We start from the raw sequence: 14928 nt of genomic DNA on the forward strand, positions 1-14928 counted from the left end.
GTTGAGAGCACGCAATAAGCTAATATGCGATAAGCAATAAGCTTGAAAAGCGAAGAAGAAGAAATATGGGCATTTTCCGAACGGTTAGATGCCGAAAATCGATATCCGACGCTATTTTGGAATCCAAAATGGCGGCCATCGGGTTTTAGAAATAGTGTCAAATACCCTGCAATGTGAATATTTTCGGAACGGAGACGACGCATAGATGCTGAAAATCTATGTTCACTGCCATTTGTAGGATATTTGACACTTCTTCTGAAATCGGAAGCCACCATCTTGAATTTCAAGATTTAGTCGGTCATCGATTCTTTTTCCGATTCCAAAAATACCCACATTGATTGGTATTTGATAATTTCTAACACTTTTTCTGAACCAAAGCCGAGATCTTAGATTTTAATATGGCGTCGGCCAGAAGTCCCCATCTTGGATTTCAATATGGCGTCTGACATCGATTTTCGGCGGTTGCGAAAATACCCATATTTTAGGGTATTTGACACTTTTTTTTCTGAAATCGGATGCCACCGTCTTGGATTTTAAAGTGGCGTCGGATATCGATTTCCAGCTTCTAGACGCCATCCCGATTCCAAAAATACCCATATTGATGGGTAACAGACAGATATCGATTTCCGATCTCTCGATGTCACCCCTATTCCCAAAATACCTAAATTGTGGGTATTTGACAGTATTTCCCACTTTTTATGAAATCGCAGGCCACAATTTTGGATTTCAAAATGGCTTCGGAAATCAATTTTCAGCCTCTAGACAGCATCCCGATTCCAAAAATACCTATATTGATGGGTATTTGACAGTTTTTCCACTTTTTCTTAAAACTGGAAGCCGCCATCTTAGATTTGAAAATGGCGTCGCAGATCAATTGTCGATCTCTAGACGTCACCGCGATTTTAAAAATACCTGAAATCGGAATCTACCATCTTGGATTTCAAAATGGCGCCGGATATCGATTTCCGGCCCCTAGACGTCACCCGGATTAAAAAATACCCATATTGATGAATCAGCGTCAGTATTTTCCACTTTTTCTGAAATCGGAGGCCACAATCTTGGAATTCAAAATGGCGTCGGATATGAATTTTCAGCTTCTAGACATCATCCCGATGTCAAAAATCCCTATATTGATGGATATTTAACAGTATTTCGCACTTTTTCTTAAAACCGGAAGCCGCAATCTGGGATTTTAAATGGTGTTACCCCGATTCCAAAATACCCATATTCATTGATCGGCGCAAGTGTTTTCCACTGTTTCTTAGATCGGAAGCTGCCATATTGGATTTAAAAATGGCGTCGGACATCGATTTCTGGCCTCTAATTTCAAAAATACTCATATTTTTCCACTTTTTCTTAAAACTGGAAGCCGCCAACTTGAATTTTAAAATGGCGTCGCAGATCAATTTTCGATCTCTAGACGTCACCGCGATTTTAAAAATACCTGAAATCGGAATCCACCATCTTGGATTTCAAAATGGCGCCGGATGCCAAAAATACCCATATTGATGAGTTAGCGTCAGTATTTCCCACTTTTTATGAAATCGGAGGCCACAATCTTGGAATTCTAAATGGCGTCGGATATCAATTTTCAGCCTCTAGACATCATCCCGATGCTATGCCAAAATTCCCTATATTGATTTATATTATACAGTATATCGCACTTTTTCTTTAAACCGGAAGCCGCCATCTTGGATTTCAAATGGTGTTGCATATCGTTACCTCGTTTCAAAATACCCATATTCATTGATCGGCGGAAGTGTTTTCCACTGTTTCTTAAATCGGAAGATGCCATCTTGGATTTAAAAATGGCCTCGGACATCGATTTCTGGCCTCTAGACGTCATCCCGATTCCAAAAATACCCACATTTTTCAACTTTTTCTTAAACTGAAAGCCGCCATCTTGAATTTAAAAATGGCGTCGCAGATCAATTTTCGATCTCTAGACGTTACCGCGATTTAAAAAATACCCATATTGATGGATCGGCATCAATATTTCCAACTTTTTTCTGAAATCGGAAGCTGCCATCTTGGATTGCAAAATGGTGCCGGATATCGATTTGGCGTCACCGCGATTTCAAAAACTCCCATATTGATGAGTCAGCGTCAGTATTTCCCACTTTTTTCTGAAATCGAAATGTAACACGCGTGATGTTGTTTTCATGGTCCCGAACCTCGCATTTTGTTCTCCTTCTGTTTCTTTCATTTCACACCGGAGTAATGCTGGGTTTAGACTAGACAAGTCAAATGATCAACTCAGTTGAATTCAACTGACTTGAACGCGAATTGAACGGACTTGATCAACTCACTTGAATTGAAAAAAGTTGAACCAGGCTCAACTTTTCAAGTCAATTGAATTCAACTGACTTGATCAATTGACCTGCCCTGTCTAAACCCAGCTTAAAAGTGGCGGTAATAGATGGAAACGAATGGAAGCTAAAACAAACCACCTGACAGTGATAAATTTGACATCCACGTACACAGATCTATGCCCATGCCCTTGCCTAAATGAACCGAATGAACAATCAACAAAAGTCAGAACAGCTTCGCTTCATTGCGGAAGTAAGTTCATTTGACAATGAAAGACGAACACGAGTCAAGCCAAAGCAAACAGCATGAAAACTGATCGCAAGTGGTTCTGTTGATGTTGAAAGGGATCTGCTCGAAGCGAAGACAGAATGACTCTCAATTGAAAGCGATGATTGGCAGCTTCGTTGACGCTAGACAATTTCAACTTTATGATACAAAAAAAATGTGTAGAATATGTCGGTGACGGGAAATCACTACCAGATTGACAAAACATTGATTTAAAGGATGCCATTATGAAAATTTTATAAGGGCCAAAATGGCCGAATTTTAGCAATAATGTGAATCATTTCCCATAACAAACAATTATGCAAAGTTTCATGCAAATCGATCATTGTGGATCTTTTTGATTTTAACGTAGTACTACGTCTGTGATTTCTATATAGGGGTACACTTTGTGAAAACAGAAAATGGAACATGTAACAAAACTATGAAAGATTTTGAACGTTAATAACTCAGCGGCCCCTGGACCAATTTCAATAATTTTATCACCAATCGATCAGAAATATTTCTACGCATCATATCACTATTGAAAATTGCACAAAATTGCAACTGCTGCTGTGATAATTAAAATTATTACCAATTGCCTGCGAAAAGCGATTTCCCTAACACAGATTTCAAAGTTGAATTCCATCCGGTCTCACCAAACGGTGTTTATTCAATCACCGCGTGATGAGTGCTGGTGTTCTCCAGTACCCAAAGAAAGGCTCCCCGCCAAGCAGCTAGCTATCAAGGCTGCCCTCAACCGCTGATCGGATTCAGTTCCAATCACCGTGTGTGGTGGTGTCCGGTCATCGGCATCATCATCAGCAGCAGCAGCAGCAATGCTTTCGGCGCGTGGTGTTGAACAGTTGTTCTCCAGTACACAACGAAAAGCTGCCTTCACATGAGCATCCATAGAAGGAGGAAGAAGCCGCACCGCTATTGATCGGAATCAGTAGCTCTTCGTGAGTCGCTGTGGGCCATCTATTTATGTCAAGCGCGTCATACTAAACAGTATAAACAGAGAAAACTCCGCTCAAATTCCTATTCCTACGCAAAACACAAGCTCCTGCTGCAGTTAACAAATAAGATTTATTATTTAAGACCACGTAGTCCTGCGTCACAATTGCGTACAACCCCTTAGGGCTGTCTCTTGTAGTTGTTTTTTTTTCTAAATGGCGTCTTTGACATTTTTCTATAAATTGTATCACGAAAACGTCAATTCTGATCAAAATGACGTCTGAGACAAAGTCGTAAATAAATTTTAAGTCTTTCTAGGAAAACTTTAAACGATTAAAACTAAAATATCTTAAAATGTCGGCACTACCTCGTCATACTTCACTTTGCTTCGTCACACCTCCCTTAAATCCATAAATTGACAATCTCGTAGAATTTATTTTACATCAGCCTTAATTTCCCAAGCAACAATTTTGGTTTTATGAGGGTTCTGTAGACCACGATTTACACTTGTAGCATGCTTTAAAGCCTCGATAAAACTGGGTTAACTCGTGACCAAAGCATTTGATACACAAATGTCGAATATAGCTAATTGGTTTCATTGTTTTTGAGGCATATGACGGAAATGTGTCCCGTATAACGAAGTAGTGGAGCATTTCTTTCACCAAATTCTAGCAATGTTCCAGCCGAATGACAGATTTCGGGCTAATGATCCATCCAAGCTTTTAAAAATAACTTCAAAGTTTGTCCCTTTCTTAATGCAAGTAACATTGTGCCTACAGACGAAGAGAACTCTATCAGAATCGACAAAGGGACAAATGGAGTTGAGCAAAGGTAGACCCACTGCATTAGAAAAAAAACATGGGCAAATTCGCTTCGCTATCGAAATTCGTTCGGAGCTTTTCCCTTTGGGCGGTAGATGGCGAGCTGGTGTTTCTCTCTTGGAGTTTATTTTTAAAAGCATGAAAACGGCCAGTCTTCTTGATGTGCTGTCTTCGCTACAAAGCAACCTTTCAAATTCGATTTTCTCGGTCTGTCGCTTTGGAGCATCTCAGACTTCCGATGAGGAGCGACAGTTGCAATGAGATGTAAACAGGTGAGGCCATTTGAGTTCGTCGTCGCTTTTGTTCCCCCGCTCTTTAAATGGATGACGGAGTTTAAACAGCGGAGGAACAAAACAGAGGCATCCCATTGCGTTTCCTCCAAATTACATAGCCTCGCGATGCACCTCGTTTTCCCCATTGCATATGGTCGACTATATTCCGTCCAAGTTTCCATCGCGCCTGCCTTCCTTCGCTAATAGCCAACGTTTGGTTTTCCCGTCGTCAGTCAGCCATGTGCCCTGATGTGCCTTCGAATGGAATGGAATGGAAACCCTTGGTGCCTTGCAATTTCCAATCAACCTACTATTAATTAATCTAAATTTTCGATTACATAATTCATACCTTACTGTGCCCGTAAAATTTACCACAGCGATTTACCGTTTACGAACGTGCACTTTTCGAACCTCGGGTTTTGCGGCGTTCCTTACTTCCACCTTTGAACAAACAAAAAAAAACTGGCAATTTACGTGTGCAATGCGTGCACTGCACAGCTCACATAATGATAACCATCCTGTACCCCATAAATCCGCGGGTAGAAGTTCGGAATTTCCGTTCGCTTTTTATTGCACACGTGACGTGACGTTTTGGGCTCATTCATAACCACCCAATAGGATGTTCTTCGATTGCATCTAGATCCTAGAGCAGTCGTCATTCTGGTACTGCACGACTGACCTTAGGGAGGCCAAATTTAATGGCTTTTTAGTTATCATCGCCGTCGTAATAAGCAAAAGAAAAACATAAAAACAATAACAAGGTGGAGGTGGATGGATGTGCAGCGGGGTGTGACCGACGATGAACAAGGAAGACGCGCGGTCACCGTCACACACGGCAGCCAGCGGCGGCAGTGGCGGTGCCGGTGATGGTAATGAAGTTCACACATGCGATATCCGTTTCGTTCCGTTCTGTTCTGTTCTGCTCTTGGGGGAAGGGATTTCAGTGATTCTTTGGTGGTGACCCCTGCTGGAGGAGCATTATCTGTCTGTGGTTCGTTGGAACTTCCTAATCAACAACCATCCGAGGCGCGCTATTTCCCATTGGATGAGCTAGGGCAAAGGCTAATGTGATGAATTTAGGCAAATCGGTGAAAACAACAAAACAAAAAAAACCTAATCGTGCAGACGATAAGTAGGCCGGGAGCGGTTTTCAGTGACAGTGATAAATAGTGAAGTTAGTGAGTGTCGCAACGGACGGCCCGAAAATTCAGCCGAAGAAAATGAAGCGAGTGTTCTACCTGGAAAAGGTGCGGGACAAGAAGTGGGACAAGCTGGACAAGGATACCATCGTTGGACTGCGCTATCGGGTGGGTGTGCCAGAGCAGAAACTGCTGAGTCGTAAATGAGGGTCAAAACAAATTGAAAGGTTGTTTCTGATGGTATGCCGTTTGTGACGGGGAATTATTCTTTTTGCGTCGTTTCTGGAATGTTTTACTGCCATTGTGACTGTTTTAGAAAGGTTTTTTTTGTTGTTGGTTTAAACGTGTTTTTTTAGAAGGTGTGAATTTGAAATTGTTCATTCTAGATAGAGCTGGACTGAGGAAGTAACAGCTTTTGTAAGCAATGACTTCTCTATATGATTTCTAGAGAGTCAAAGCTTGCCCACACGAACCAACATCACCATCGCGTAGAGGAAGACTTCCCTTCATCTACCCAATGATTATGTTGGTTTGCGTGGGCGTGCCTTGAACTCTTAGAAATCAACGATCGATAGAAGTAATCGTTTACAAAAGCTGTTACGCCCTAATTTCAGCTCTATCTAGCATTATTTGCCGATGAAGCATAGACAATATTAATTATATGGAAATCATTTCCACTTCGTACGGTACTTGATGTTGGTTGTTTGTTTGTTGTTAAATGATCTTTATTTCTTGCATTTAGTTTGTTCATACTCTACATGTTTGAGTTCAAGTGACGTAGAATTTTCTTTTCAACTTTAGTCTAAAGCAAATTTAAAATTAGTTCCAATAGTGCTTTGTCATAATAGACATATTTGGAGAATGACCACCTTGGTGGTGGGATTGGTTTGTTTTTAAATTAAATTAAAGAAGGAAAAACTACTTATAACTACTATGTATAACCTACAACTAAACTTATCTACTATGTACATATACAAATTGCTTATCAAAGCATGGTCAGATTGGGTACATTTTTGTATAAATTTGTTCCTAATTTCGTCAATTTTTGAATATATTCTGGGAATGTCCGCCTCTTGGTGGAGGTCCGTTATTCTAGTGTCGAAAGGACGATCGAGGATCATCCTTAATACTCTATTCTGAGCTACCTGTATCTTGTTCCTGCGAGTCTGAGCACATGATTCCCACACCGGAGCTGCGTAGAAGATCGCAGGTGCTATAATTTGTGTGTAGACAGCCAGTTTGTTCACCCTTTAAGCTGGGTTTAGACAGTGCAAGTCAATTGATCAAGTCAGTTGAATTCAACTGACTTGAACGCGAATGGAACGTGTAAACCATGCCATTCAACTGACTCGATCAACTCACTTGAATTGAAAAAAGTTGAACCAGGCTCAACTTTTCAAGTCAAGTGAATTCAACAGAGTTGATCATTTGACTTGCCTAGTCTAAACCCAGCTTTAGAGGCGGGATCTGCGGCAAATCAGCGGATACAGACACCTAACCAAGGCAAAACACTTGACTACAGTCTTCTCTACATGCGAACGGAAGAGGAGCTTTTTATCGAACAACATCCCGAGCAGAGTTGCGACCTATCACAATCACGATCGATAGGTGTCGAAGTTTGCATGGTTCAAAGGGTTGGACTTGAGTCGAGACTTCATACGCGTGATGTCTCGTCTCATGTCCAATCACTATTTTCTAAACGCTCACTTGTTCCGTGTGGGGTTGGGAGACAGCAATCTCTGTGAATGTGGACAAGGTTACCAGGACGCTGATCACATCCTTTGGTCTTGTGCGGAGTATCGTGGAGTCAGATCACATTTTTATGATTCCCTTCGGGCTCGAGGTAGACAACCTAATGTTCCAGTTCGGGATATTTTGGCTAGACGCGATCTGGAGTTTATGAAACTCATATATGTTTACTTTAAGGATATTAACCTTAGATTGTAAGTTTGATTAACCTTGTGTTTACTTTTGTATTCTGTACGTGTGGGTTTTTTTTTTCAATGTTTGTTTTCAAGATGAATAGAAATAATTTCATGCTTTAGGATTAATTAAATAGTTGTATCGTAAACCACATTTCAAACCTCCTTCTTCCCTTTTCCCATCCAAAAAATTGAAAATCTCCACTAACCTCGAGACAACCGCGAGTACTCGGTCCAGTTCCTTTAACTTTAAATTTAAGACAGTAATAATGTATAACGCAAAGGATAACTCGGCTCTGTAAAGTTTATTCGATTGAGCCTGTACAAATAAAGTAATTATAAAAAAAAAAAAACAATCACGATCGTCAAACAGCTGATGGTAGTAACGCTTTGTACATTCCTATCAATGTACTGATCGAAGCTCTCTCCATGACCATCCATCAAGTTGACGAAAGAAGTAAAAAGCAACTGGTGAATGTCGTCTTCGGTTGTGATCCATCACCGATCTGGTCATTCCTGACAATCAAGACACTCATCTGTGCTCGTTTTGAAGCAGTTGCTGCTTTGCTTGCTTATGTGAGTGTGTTGATGAGTGAGCCCAACAGCTTCCGTTTAATGTTGCCTGCCTTGTTTGTAACTCACACACTCGCGCCTGCCGAGACGAACTTGGAATGCGAAGGCATTGTTTTCATTTTCTTCTGTCGTTTCGCTTTTTCTCATGATCGTACTGCAGAAGACTTCACTGTTTTCGTTGTGCTTTTCATCATCAGCAGCGAGTGTAGCGATTTGCTTGTGAACAGCGACCATTACTGGTGATTGTTGTTTGCCATGGCTCTACCTCTCACTGCGTGACAAAACGTTCTGTCAGCGATAGTCGGTTGATGCGAAGACGAGTGTCACGTGAGTTTCATGATATTTTGCATCACTGATCCCGAGATAGGTTACTTCGGCAGACCACTCAACCTTTGTGCCATCCATGATTACAGTTCAAGATGGGGGATTACCTGGTGAGGAACAAGATTGGTTGAGTTTTTGAGGCATTGATTTTGATTTTCCACGTGGTGGCATAATCAGCAAAGGCGTCAGGGCATCGTTGGAGCTTGTTTGTTATTTCGCGAGACATCCTTCCTTTGACGGGTTTGGGTTTGGGGTGCGTCTTTAGGACTTTGGCAACCTTCCAGAATGTTCCAGATTCTGGACGAGACGCCCGAAACATTCGTTCAAGAGACCATTCAGGAAGCAATCTTCTTGTTCAGATCGGCCATTTCATGTTTCCTAGCTAGATCTCCGGTTCTTTCAACCAGGTAATCCTGGCTTGATCCGGAAGACGGCGATGGGGGCCAGCTTGTACCGGTCTTTAATTTCAGCTTCGATCACATTCGTTTCGAAATTCGGTAGGCCTCGGATGATTACCTTAAACGGCTTGTCGCTCGGTATGCCGTGTGTGAAAAATTCCACTTTGGAATTCTTCAGACAAGCCACCGCTTTTGGGTGGAGGATGCTATTATTTGAATTTGTCCTTTATCAGTGTCCAAACAAAAATCTATCAAATAGCGAACGCTGTAATTCAATAAATTTAACGTCAAATAAATTGTTTCATATTAATAACCAGTAACGCTGGTAGATCACCTTTTCGTGGGCCGTTACTGGTATAAGATCTACCTCCGAACTCTAGTGATGAAATCTTCAAGCTATGGGAAATGGATTTTTCAGTAATCAAAGGAATACATTTCAGTCCTTGTTATTGTTTATGCCTTGTTAATAGTAAGAAGACTCGGAGAAGTTGTCAATGTCTGTTGAATTATGAAGCTAATATTAATCAAATGGTCCGTGTACAGCGTCTAATTATGTGACAACCGTCACATCCCCAGATGATCTGAAGCAAAACAAACAGGTAATCTATTTTATAACCTTGCAACAGGTCGTCTCTCTCTGTTCTCTCGATAGTCATAGCAAGCAAGCTCGTGATTGGTTGATTGCGGCCTAAAATTTTGATCAACTTTCAATAGTTTACTAATGATAAATTACTATAATCTTTATATCAAACCAATCTTACGTCTATTCTGAATCAAATGGTGTGAACAGAATTTAAATCCACCAATAAATGGCCAAGTTATAAGCGTTTAAAATCTAACACTATGTCGTTACACAATCAAAATAAATTCGTCATAGGGAATACGCCTTCTCTAACGTAAAGTCTTTCAGAAAAGTGTAGCCATATCAAGCTGAACAATGCATTAGGTCCTAAGTAGCATTGACATATTCTCTCCATCGAATTTCTCTTTCCATTCTCCTCCACATTCCCAGCTAGCACACAGATCGATGAAACAAGCTATTATCTAGCATTGTATACGCCATACGCCAAGAAACGGTTCTGTTTCCAAGTTATTAACGAAAGAGATAGTCGATGAAGAGAATCGATCAATGTTACTTAGGACCTAATGCTTCAGCTTGATATGTAAACATTCGTTCCAATCGTACTGTCAAAATGGAGTGTTTATAAAGCATGGAAAACCTGGAATTTTATTTAACCTGGAAAAATCTGAATTTCTCAGCGAATTTTCAAATTTCTATATCAAGCAAATTTTTGAGAATATTATATTTTATTATACAATACAAACAACTTTATCTTCCTCGTTAGATATTTTTTACTCTTTGAATGTAACAATTCCGGAGTGGATTTTTCTCCAGTGACAACATAAATTCTTAAGCTTGCTTTGTGTTTTTTTAACGTTCTGGAATACGGATACTTTCTACAAACTTTGAAACAACTATTTTTGGAAATTTTGGACTCAATTTAATCAAACTTGGAAACTTTTTTTCAAAAATCTAGAACGAAAATAAATAGTCAAGACTACGGTCATAGAATGAATTCAGAGAAGAACCGTGATTTCAAATAAATTAAAGGCCTTGGAAAATAATTGTAAAAGCTAAACTCCATAAGCTAATGAATAAATTTGATTTGAATTTCAACGTCTCTAGGAATAATTTCAATGGAATTCAGAGAAAAATATCCGAGGAAGAATTCCTTACAAATTTGTTCTAAGGAACTCCACACTCCAGGTGAAACGTAAGGAGAATTCCAAGGTAATTCTAAGTAGAATTTAAAGGGAATACTGAGTAGGAATCAAAGTAAATTTAAAAGAGAATTCTGTGGAGCATTCCAAGGTAATTCCAAACAGAATTCAAAAAGAGTTCTGAGTAAAATTGTGAGGAGACTTTTCTAAGGGATATGTAAGGAGAACTCAAAGGTACTTTTAAGGAAAATTCCAAGAGAAAACGAGAATCCAAAGGGAATTCTGAAAATAATTCAATGAAAAAGTACTCGTTGTATTTCACAGAAGTTTCAAGGAAATTTCCAACGAAGTTTTAAGGTAAATTTTAAAATAAATATTAAGGAGAGTTTCAAACATTGTTCTTGCAATCATCATTATTTATCTGCCTAAGAATTGTTGGGTGAATCAAAGAGCGTGCTATAGATAATTCATAGCGTATTGTAAGGGAATACCAAGGGGTGGTCACTAGGGTGTTTCATTTTGAAAAAAGTGATGAATTTTTGATAGGCCACCCTCCAGTTCGATTCATAGCCCCAAAATATGAACCTGTGCAAAAAATGGTAAAGATTGATGAAGGTTTAGAGGTCGCGCCAATGATTTGGATTTTGTATGGAGATTTTGGTGAATTAGTATGGGAAATTATTGATTTTCGTTTACATTGCTCTAACTTTGGTTGTAGTTGTCCAAACGTTGAAAAAAAAAATATGTGGTTGTCATGACAATGATCAACAAGCCTGTTGTTGTTGCGATGAAATTGGCGTTGTTGCCTTGTACATATTCATCTGTCAATTTACCCTATTTTGCCATTTTTTCACATTTTTATAATTCTTGATACGCTGCAAAACTGAGCGTAGCAACTGTAGGCTTTTTGTTTATTGCCATAGCAATAACATACTAAATTTTTTCGACATTTGGACAAGTAGAAGCAAAGTTATAGCGATATAAGCGATTTTTTAAATTCTTCCATAGTAATTCCCATACAAATTTCAAATCATTGGCGCGACCTCTAAACCTTCATCAATCTTTACCAATTTTTGCACAGGTTCATATTTTGGGGCTATGAATCGAACTGGAGGGTGGCCCATCAGAAATTCATCACTTTTTTCAGAATGAAGCACCCTAGTGGTCACTCTACACACGTATTTTGCGCCAACATTTTTCTCATGGTGTGCCTCATGTGTGCCGCAGCTGTGACGACAGTGCCGAGAGTGTCAGTCATCAGACTGAATTTGTTTGTTCGTATAATGGTATGTTTGGCAACCCGCTTAATTTGACAGTTCAAAAATGTTTTGTTTTGTAGAAACAAAACGAGCAGTGGAATCGAGAGTGGAATCCTATCCCAGATCCTAACCATCCTTAACAAGACGTTGTTTCAGAGGCACTCCAGCTGGACAAGCTGATACTGGAGAAACTGGCCCGACAGGAGTATCTCCTCAAGAACGTGCCCGCTTACTGAAGAAACCCTTGCAAAAGTTATTCCATGTCCTTGTGATGGAAGAACACCGCTCACTTGCCAAAGTCTCTACGCTCGCTCATACACGTGATTCAATAGAATCGATATTTTCAGACAAAGTCTCTAACGCGAGCATACACGCATCCGATACTGGAAATTAGGCTGTTCAATGAAGGCATCACCAGCATTTTTCGCAGAGATGGCCGGGAATCCATTATCGACGTCACTTGATGCAGTCCATCGCTGTTGACACACATGAATTGGAGAGTGTACGAAGGATATACCCATAGTGACCATCAGGCTTGCACCAGCCAACGGAATCCTGCAGCAGTACGGAGGACGAGAACTTGCGACCTGAAGTGGAAGACGAGTTGACAGAATGGTTAGTGAGAGCATGTGACACGACCAAGCCAAATAACTGACGGCGTCCAGCTTACCGGTGGAACGAAGCAATTACGAAGACGTGATCAGATAGCAAGAACAGAAGCATACAGAGAGGAATGTTAAAGCAGAGCAAGTCAAACTGTTTCCAGGAGCTGTGTCGAGACGCTGCTGCCAACCTCTGGGACGACGCACACCGTGTCGTGACGGTGAAGATCAGAGGTCAAACGATACCCGCTGAAATTGTGCCCAGAGAAGCTGAAAGTCATCGTGGAAGGACTGTTTCCGAAGTACGGTCAATGAACTGGCCACCTACACCGTACGGAGACGGAGACGGAGATAACCGCGAAGTCACCAACGGAGGAACTCGTAGCAGTGCCTGCTGGATACACTCGGAAAACTCTTGGAGAGGATCATCCTAAAAAGGCTAACGAAATTCACGGTGAGTGAGCACGGATTTTCGGAGAGTCAGTTCGGATTCCGACAAGGAAGATCAACGGTGGACGCAATTCAGACTGTGGTCGAGAGAGCCGAGAAGGCGTCGAAACAGAAGCGGAGAGGAGATAGATATTACGCCATGATAACGATCGACGTCTAGAATGCGTTCAAAAGCGCCAGCTGAGGGGCCATTGTCGAAGCGCTGCATAAAATGAGGGTCCCGGACTACCTGTACAGGATTCTAAGGAGCTACTTCCAGAACCGAGTTCTGGTCTACGAGGCAGAGATCGATTAGGATTACGGTGGGAATTCCACCAAGCTCCATCCTTGGTCCAACGCTTTGGAACGGGATGTACAACGGCGTGCTAATGCTGAAGCTACCCAAAAGAGTTGAGACGTTGGCTTTGCGAACGAAATCGTCTTAAAGTTACATGCAAGACGCTGGAATAGATGGAAATGTGAGGCGATCGACATGATTGTAAACTGGATGCATGGAGCGACATGTCATTGGTCAGCCATAGCCTCGAAGCGCGTGTTGAAATACCTGGGAGTGATGATCTGTCTTCAATAGCCACGTCGAATACGCCTGCGAGAAGGCGGCGAAGGCCATCAAAGCGGTAACCAGAATCATGCCGAACATCTCGGGACCAAGCAGTAGCAAGAGACGGCTCCTGGCTAGTGTAGTTACGTTGATACTGAGATATGCAGGTCCAGCCTGGGTTGCAGCGCTAAACCAACTAAACCAACAAACCGTACGTAAACAGTTTCGCATTTTTGAGACGTTTGGTGTACCCTTTGCCGTGAGAATAGTTAACTTTTATCATAGTGGTTAATGTTGGTTTTGAAATAATTTTGAGGGTTGAATTTTGAAAAACAAAATCTTCTTGGGCGTGCTCTCTAAGCTGTCGAAACGAGCAGACATTCCTCTTGATTTGTATCACGCGATCGTGTGGTGCTCATTGTTCTTCATGTGCAGTTCTTTCGGCCGATGGATCGTCGACCTTGAAAAGCAACCGTTTCGTGATGAGTGTGTGAGTGCAATGGAAGCGCTTTGCTCCCCGTTGGTGATACTGCCATACAATGAAACCACTGTACACTGGGCCAGGAATGCAATCTAGCGGAGCAAAATTAATAACTCCGAAACGAAGCATTTCCGCGACTTGGTGTCTTGTGAAAAGTGTCTCATCATAATAAGGACCAGCTATTGACATACACAAATAGTTCAAAACTCTTCCGCAAAGATGGCGCCACAATCTAACTTCTTTCTCTGACGTTTTGGGGACTTGATGTCTTGGGCAAAGTTGTTTATCTTGACAAAATAAACAACTCTTTTTTAAGACGTAAAATTTCCACAGCTTACTGGTTTCGAGTTATATAGAGTTAAAGAAAACATGTTGAAAATATGTTTTTGTTTTGATTTTCTGTTTCGGTTTTTTTTTTTGCTCACAACCATATAATGTTATATTTTTCTCTTATGCAAATACATGGAAAATGTTAGAAATTTTATTTCTTCAAAAGAGTTATTTATTTTGTCAAGATAAACAACTCTGCCGAAGACATCACGTCTCCAAATTTCAGAGAAAGAAGCTAGATTGTAGCGCCATCTTTGCAGAAGTGTTTTGAACTATTTATGTCAATAGATGGTCCTTATTATGATGAGAAGCTTTGCCCAAGACACTAAGTCGCGAAAATGCTTTGTTTCGGAGTTATTAATTTTGCTCCGCTAGATTGCATTACTGGCCCAGTGTGGACTGGAAGCGGATCCCGTTCTGATGGAGAAGGCTTGTTATAGCTTATTATTTTTTTCCTTGATTTGTTTTCCGTCGATCTTGTTTTCCGTGCTGAGCACCAATGCTACCGACGCCAGCTCCCACACCTGGACCCTACCTATCGACCCATCAACTCATGAACCGGGGAC

General features: G+C 40.9%; 1 protein-coding gene across 1 annotated transcript in view; it reads left to right on the forward strand.

The window, feature by feature from the left end:
• Positions 1–14928, forward strand: part of LOC135707571 (protein phosphatase 1 regulatory subunit 16A-like) — a 354713-nt gene that overhangs the window by 315885 nt on the left and 23900 nt on the right. The gene's annotated exons all lie outside the window — the stretch shown is intronic.

The sequence above is a fragment of the Ochlerotatus camptorhynchus genome, unplaced genomic scaffold (genome assembly GCF_037179485.1).
Source record: "Ochlerotatus camptorhynchus isolate MF236.1 unplaced genomic scaffold, CSIRO-AGI_Acam_v1.1 ptg000314l, whole genome shotgun sequence".
NCBI classification, from domain to species: domain Eukaryota; kingdom Metazoa; phylum Arthropoda; class Insecta; order Diptera; family Culicidae; genus Ochlerotatus; species Ochlerotatus camptorhynchus.